Source organism: Gavialis gangeticus, unplaced genomic scaffold (genome assembly GCF_001723915.1).
Source record: "Gavialis gangeticus isolate Ggan-Ray unplaced genomic scaffold, GavGan_comp1, whole genome shotgun sequence".
Taxonomy (NCBI): domain Eukaryota; kingdom Metazoa; phylum Chordata; order Crocodylia; family Gavialidae; genus Gavialis; species Gavialis gangeticus.
Window position 1 is genome coordinate 11,294,455 of NW_017729034.1, and position 8,138 is coordinate 11,302,592.

The 8,138-nt window shown below is 46.3% G+C and overlaps 1 protein-coding gene across 3 annotated transcripts in view; it reads left to right on the forward strand.

Annotated features, from left to right (window-relative positions):
- The window catches only part of STXBP5L (syntaxin binding protein 5 like), a 448,370-nt gene that overhangs the window by 194,762 nt on the left and 245,470 nt on the right, over positions 1–8,138 (forward strand). The window lies entirely within an intron of this gene.

An 8,138-nucleotide genomic window follows, 5' to 3' on the forward strand; every position in this document is an offset into this window, starting at 1 on the left:
AAAATATAATTTTAGCTAAGATGCCGCCTCCTCTCTGTACATCCTACTTATATATTTCTTGATATTGACTGAGGAGAGATTTATTTGCCTGCAGCTGGGGTATAAAATGAACTAGCCAGAGATCAGGTTTAAATGTGGAGAATAGCAAAGAAATATGTACATAGCATCTCTTTCTTTTGACCCAAGGATGAAGTGAAATGGATTAAGTTGTAATGCAGTGTTTGTAGATGCTGTTCAATTTGTTCTTTCCATGCTGCTGCTTCCTGATATTTGTATAACTTTTTTTCCCTTTTCTGCACAGGTAGGTGCTGAGGGCAGATTTCAAATTTCTGGCTCCTGATGGCAGGGAATAGAACCTTAATGCTTAAATTAGAAGAGTGTTTAGCTGTTTCAACAGGAGACAGAGTACAGAATATGCCTGTGGTTATGTGTACCAAAAAACAGTGCTCCCAGGTGTTAGTTTTTATGTCTGTTTCCAAGGTTGCTCTGCAGCTGAACCAGTGCTACTGTTGTCTTATAAGAAAAGTATAAATTACAGTACCTTTTAAACTTAATGAAACTATTACAGTGTGCCATAGGAGTATATTTTTTTTTTTTTTTTTTTTTTTTTAATCTCAAATTGGCTGTATTTGTGCAGCATGTTTTCTTTGGGGCTCAGACATGTTTTTCTTTGATTGTTATCTTCTTGGCCAGTTTTACTTTAAGTTTCTGAGTTTTTACAGTTACACATTGGCTATTTGTAATTGATGTTTTCAGAAAGAAAAACCTATATAAAGCAGCAGCTTCAGGCTTAGTTCTAAATGCACCTGGAAGATGTAATGGGCAGTTATGAGCCTTGCTTGTTTCATCTTGGGAGAGACCAAAGCTAGTATGTGTAGTACATGGGATCAGTTTGAAGCTGTTACCTCTCTCAAAGCTGGGGAGCAGCTTAAGTTATTTCTTGCCTCCAAGCAGGTATGCCTGGGTTGAATTTATTGTCATGAAGAGCCTAGAATAGAAGTCTCTCAGTGCAAAGTAAAAATGCTGCCTTTAAGTCCTCAGCTTTAAAGAACTGACAGAAGAACTTCATGTCCTATAGCTTCCTCATAGCCAGATTTAAGAGGACCTTTCTTCATCTCTGAGTGACTCTACCGTGACACTTTTCATGAAGCAGAATGTGAGGTCACCAAAGCACCCTTACCTCCTTTATTCTTTTCTTTCACTCATGATCCAAGTAATGGAATCAGAAGTCTGTGTTAACTCTCACAGTGTGACTTCAATCCCATGTTCTAGACTTCTTCAAGGCCTTTCACTGATGACCCTTAAGGGAAGAATCTCTACAAAATTTAAGGCCTAGTAACACTTCAATTTTGGAACTTCAAATTAAATATAATCTGTGTCTGAGTCACTGTAAAGCTAGGCTGTGGCTGGCCATGTACAGGTAAGCCAGAAACCCAGTTCTCTCCCTCCTCCAGCACATGGTTGGTAAAGTCCACCATGGACTATGCTGCTTGTAAGACGGGGGCAGGCAATTATTTTGGGCAGAGGGCTGCTTTCAGAGCTTTGGCAAGCCATCAAGGGCTGCATGGGTAGCCCCGCCCCTTTACAGGCACTCCAGCCATCGGTTGGCATCTTGGGGCTGGAAGTCCTGCCCCCTAACCCCTGACCTTTGCCACCAGAAGTCCCTCCCCTTGCCCCCCAGAATTACTCCTTTCAGCAAGGGGTTTTGCTACCTCTGAACCAGAAAAATACCAAATTGTATTCTAAAAATCAGACATGTACTGTGACACTCATTAATCTGTGCTCTGCAAGTTTTTCCACAGATATGACAAGTGGTTCCTTGTGGGGAGCACAACTGTTGGCCAGGATGTTATGTGCTTTTCTTCCTCCTCTGCTGTTTCTCAGCTTCCTGAGCAAGACAGTTCTCTTTAAAGTGGGCTGTAGCTTGACATATAGTGTAGCACTATTGAGACCTGTTACCAGCCAGCACTTCCCAATTTGTAGGGTTGATGCCACCCTTCGTAAGGTATGCTTTCAGGGTGTCCTTGTAGCTCTTCCTCTGCCCTGTGTAGGTCCTCTTACCATGACTAAGTTGAATGAAGAGCGTCAGCCATCTGCACATGGTGGCCACCCTAGCAGAGTTGATATTTCGTGATCTTTTTCTCAATGCTGGTTATGTTAGCTGCACAGAGGACGCTGGCATTGGTGCAGTGGTCTTCCCCTCTAGCGAAGGATCTTCCTGAGGCAACACTGATGGAACCATTCCAGGCACTTAAGATGGCTCTGTTATGTCACATGCATCTCACACCCATAGAGGAGCATGGGGATAACCACTGCATTGTAGACCAGGATCTTAGTTTCCATCTGCAGAGCTTGGTCAGCAAAGATGGTGAAGCAACTTTCTGCAGGATATGCTGGTACAATGAATCCTATGTTCAATTGCTATATCAAGACTGACTGACTGGAGAGGTGACTGCCAAGGTATGGGAAATGCTCAACGTTTTCCAGGGTTTCTCCACCAATGGTAATCTGGGGGGGAGGGTACCTTGTGCTGCAGCAGGCTGATGCAGCACTTTGGTCTTCCCAGTGTTAAGGGAGAGTCCCAGGCTTTGATAGGCACCTGAGAAAAGGTTGTGGGTGGACTGCAGATTGGTCTCTGTGTGTGCGAGGATAACACAGTCGTTAGTGTACTGAAGGTCAGTGAAGCCAGTCTTGATACTTTCGTTTTGCTATGAAGGCGCCACAGGTTGAAAAGCTGGCCATCCATTCGATGTTCAACTCCAATTCTGAGATGGTCACAGGTGAGAATCAAAATCACAGCAAGACAGATGGAAAAAAAGCGTTGTGGCAATGATACAGCCCTGCTTGACACCAGTATGGATGGTAAATGGGCCTGTCTGTGATCCACTGCAAAGAACTGTGGTGGTAATCCTGTCATGGAGTAGCCTGAGGACACTGATGAACTTCAGTGAACAACCAAACCTAGCCAGCATCTTTCATAAGACTTTACAATGGATGGAGTTGAAGGCCTTGGTTAAGTAAATGAATGCCATGGATAGCTACTAGTGTTGTTCTCTACACTTCTCCTGGATCTCTCGTGCAACAGAAATCATGTCAGTGGTACCCTGAGATGGTCTAAAGCCACACTGGGATTCTGGAAGGACATCTTCATCAAGAGGGAGGAGGCAATTCAAAAGGATGCGAGTAAGAATCTTCCTGGCAATGCAGAGGAGGGCAGTGCCTCAGTAGTTCCCACACACTGACTTGTCCTCTTTCTTGAAGATGGTCACAATGTTGGCATTCTTTAAGTCAGGTGGAACCTCCTCATTAACCTATATTTTGATGAGAAGTTAGTGAAATTTATGCACTGTGCTGTTCCACCAGCTTTGAAGACCTCTGTGGGGATGCCATCTGGGCCTGGTGACTTACTCTTCTTGGTCTGAGTGATGGCATACCTGACTTCCTTGAAAGATGTGGGATCAGCAAGAGGTTCTGTTACTGGGTGTTGAGGGATGGACTCTATGGTGGCAGCTGAGACCTCAGATTCATGGTTGAGAAGAGTTTTGAAGTGCTTCTTCCAGCATTGCTTGATGGATACATTTTCTGTGAGAAGGGTGGAGCCATCCTGGCATCACTGGGGGGTTGGGCCATTGGAACATGGCCTGTGGATGGCTTCTATTTTTTGAAAGAATCTTCTCATGTCATGTTGGTTAGCAAAACTCTGCATCTCCGTGGCCTTTGCTTGCCACCACTGGTTCTTGATGTCCCATAGCTTCCTCTGAACTACAGTTTGAGCTGGTGTAAGCCTCTTGTTTTTGCTGGTTGGAGGGTTAATTTTGCCAACCACAGAGCATGGCTCTCTTCTGATGCATAAGTGCTAGGATTTCCTCATCGTTCTCATCAAACCAATCTTCGTGACAGTAAGTGGAGTATCCAATTGATTCAGCACATGCCTTGTAAATAACGTTCTTAAGCTCCTCCCAGTGTGCCTGGATCTCCTTGATGTCATCAGGTAGATCAGAAAGCAACTCAGTAAGGCGTTGCTGAAGAGCCTCACCTCTAGCTTGGTCTTAAAATGACACATTCCTTTCCTTTCAGTTGCTTACAGTCTTATTGCGCAAGCTGCATATCCGTAATTGATCTGACTACATGGTGGTCCATCCAGCAGTCATCTGCGCCTCTCAGGATTCAGGTGATATGGACATCAGTACAATCTGACAATAATATAGTCAAGAAGGTGCCAGTGATAGGAGCATGGATGTTTCCAAATGGTCTTATATTTTTCACTGTCTGAAGATAATATTTGTGATGAGCAAGTCATGCTCTGCACATTTACTGAGGAGGAGGATACCATTTGAGTTGACTTTCCCCACCCTCTCTTTCCCAATGATGCCACTCCAGAGTTCAGAGTGTTGCCCAACTCTTGCATTGAAGTCATCCATGAGAATGAGCTTGTTTACCTTGGCAGTGGCAGTCCAGACTGTGTCATAAGCACAGAAAAACTGTTCCTTGTTGACTTCTTCATCATCAAGTGTGAGGGAGTATGCACTGATGACCATAGGATACTGGTTGTTACTGAGCTGTAGGCAGAGTTATAAGGCATTCATTAATGCCCACAGGAAGTTCTGAAAACTGACATCTTGTTCTTGATGGCAAAGCCAACCCTGTGAATGTGCCTCTCATCAGGTGACTTTCCTTTCCAAAAAAGGTATAGCCACCTCCTTCTTTCAGCTGGCCTTCATCTGCCCAGCAGGTCTCACTTAGGGCAGCAATATCGATGTAATATCTTGCAAGTTCTCTAGCTACTATGGCAGTTCTTCTTTCAGGCCACTCAGTGTTCGGGAAGTGCATGAGAGTGCAGACATTCCACGTGGCAAAATTCAGTACTTCATTTTGTTAGTTTTGGCCACAAGTAAAGTGATCCGAATGGATGTGGCAATCCAGACAGGGGGATTTGAAACAGCCTATGTTTAAGAGCACCTATTCTAGCTCCTTCTCTATTCAGGGTGTGCAGAGGGGATCCTAAAGAGGACTGCTCAGCCACAGCCGCAGCTGCCGAATTGTACTTCTGTTTCAGTAAGTGCAAAACAACCATCACACAACCACTGCCTGTATGCAGATTTGTGAATAGGTGCTCCCAGAAATCACTGTTCCTGTCCCCACTGCCACTCATCCATTGCTGCAGAACTTGGTTTGTGGGAGATGTTATGATCCCTGGCAGAGGCCTGCACATGACATCTTTTAACATGGGGAAGCTGGTGTGCAAGCGACAACCACATGAGCTTGACAGGAGCTTGAACCCAGTGGCAAGGATGTCCAAGACAACCAGAGACCTCCGTCTTGCTGTAGCCCTCATCAGCCTTCACAGCCACAGAGAACCAGCAGGTCCTCAAGTACACTTATTCCACCGTTGGAGTCTTCAGAAGTTTCGACCATGCTTAGTCTGGGACCTCGCCTCAGATATGCTCACCAGGGGAGTCCCTACCAAGAGTACGAGTCTCTAGATGACATAGCTCTGAGGGTCAGTGGAACATACAAGCCTCTCCACCATAACAAGGTTATTATTCAAGGAGAGGGCACCCAATTTAAGGTGCCATAAAATGGCAAAGAAGCCATGAATGTTGTTTTTATGGCTGGTTTGTATGGCATTTTATCTTAAAGATGTGGCAAGTCAGCCAGCTGATCGTTGGCCCTAGCCCTAGACCTGTGACCTGTGGTCACCCAGCTTTCAACTAGCCAGTGTAAGGGAAGCCTCAGGGGCATGATGGATGTAAATACTAAACTAAATGAACTCTGATCAGGACAGGAAGAGAATAATTACTATACAAAAGCTTGTGTTGGCCTGGTGGATTATATCCTCCTTTAAAGATACTGTAAGGAGGATATAATTCTCCCTTCTCCTAGGTGTTTTTTCTACCAAGAAGATAACCTCAAGGGGAAAGAGTTGTTAATAGCCAGAAAGGAAACAGGATAATTTAATGTGATCCCCTATTTATTATCTAAAAGACCTATTTTTCTTGAGGTGATGAAGTTGCATGTATTCTAAAAAAGTTTAAGAAAATTGCCCAGAGAGCAGGGCAGTATGGCTTTTGTCAGTTAGGGCTCAGACCGAAGTTAAGTTTTGTTTGTTTGTTTTTTGGGTTTTTTTGTGTGTGAGATTGGCTGCCTGAAAGCATTTTACAGCTGTGCCATGATACATGCACAGCTGCAGAGCGCTTTTGAAGTGGCTGATCATGCAACAAATTAACCCTCATCAAATGAGTGCTTTAGGGAACTTGAGTTAATTTATCACACAATTGAGGCTAGGCTGCATCAGCCAGCCCTGCTCCCAGGGCTGGCAGCAGGAAGGGGATGGGGAGTGAGCTGCTGGCTAGGGTTTGTCTGGCCTGAGCTGGAGGGAGGGGGGTGGGTGGATGAGAGCCCCCCCCCGCTTCATGGCCCTCCCCACACCCCTCTGTCCATCAGGGAAACCCCAGCCAGCACCTCACTCCCCATCCCCATCTCTCCCCTCCCTTCTTGCTGACAGCCCGAGAGCTAGGGGGGAGGGGGCTGGGAGAGAGAGGCAGCTCCTCAGTTGCAGGCAGGCTCGATTCTCCCCACACTGCACCCAACAGGCAAACATTTGCTGGGTTGGGGGGGTGGGGGGACGGTGCTCTCACTCATGGTGCTTTATGTAAAGTGCCATGAGTTAAAGTGGGGGCCTGCACATCTGTCAGTACCCATAATGTCCCAAAACCTCACCACAAGAATAAATATTCTTTAGGTGGAGGCTCAAAATACTGCTTTTACAGCTACGTCCCTTAGATTCATAGATGTTTGGGTCGGAAGGGACCTCAGTAGATCATCAAGTCTGACCCCCTGCTCTGGGCAGGAAAGAGCACTGGGATTAGATGACTCCAGCCAGGTTCATGTCTAGCCTCCTCTGAAAGATCCACAAGGTAGAGGAAAGCACCATCTCCCTTGGAAGCCCATTCCAGATTTTGGCAACCCTTACTGTAAAGAAGTTCTTCCTGATGTCTAACCTAAATTTGCTCTCTGTCAGCTTGTGGCCATTGTTTCTAGTTACTCCAAGGGTTACCCTGGTAAGCAAAGCATCTCCTGTTCCTTGGTGCCCCCCTCTCCCCCGATGAATTTTTAGGCAGCCGAAAAATCACCTCTCAGCCTTTTCTTGCAGAGGCTGAGGAGATCCAGGTCCCTCAATCTATCCTTGTAGGACTTTGCCTGCAGATGCCTAACCGTATAAATGGCCCTCCTCTGAGCCCTCTCAAGCTTGTCCACCTCTTGAAGTACGGTGCCCAAAGCTGGATGCAGTATTCCAACTTTGCATTGGTCTTTCATCAGTCACACAGGATGCCCCTGCCCATTACAGGACAGGAAGGCCTGGGTGAGGGAAATTCCCTGCCCTCCATCAATGATAACCTCATGAAGGAACACCTTAAGAGGCTGGACACCTTCAAGTCAGCTGGCCCTGACAGTCTACACCCCAGGGTACTCAAGGAGCTGGCAAGCATCATAGCCCAGCCCCTGGCATGGATCTTTGAGAACTTCTGGAGCTCTGGTAAAGTGCCTGAAGATTGGAAGAAGGCTAGCGTGGTGCCTATCATCAAGAAAGGGAGGAAAGTGGATCCGGCAAACTACAGGCCCATCAGCCTGACCTGTATCCTAGGGAAGGTCTTAGAAAAGATTATTAAAGAGGCCATTATTAATAGACTGGCCAATGGCAACATCCTGAGGGGTAGCCAGCATGGGTTTGTTGCGGGTAGGTCTTGCTTGAAATCTTATTTCCTTTTATGACCAGGTGACCTATCACCTGGACAAGGGAGAGGAGATTGATGTCATATATCTTGACCTCTTGGCAAAACTGGCCAACTGCGACCTCAGGTCCACCACGATCCGCTGGCTGGGGAATTGGCTCTGTGGTCAGACCCAGAGGGTGGTGGTTGACAGAAGTCAATTGTCATGGTGCCCTGTGACCAGTGAGGTTCCCCAAGGCTCTGTCCTTGGACCTATATTGTTCAACATCTTCAGTAATGATGTGGACATTGGAGTCAGAAGTGGACTGGCCAAGTTCACTGGTGATACCAAACTCTGGGGACAAGCATCCGCACCTGAGGACAGGAGGGCGATCCAGGCTGACCTTGACAGGCTCAGGAAATGGG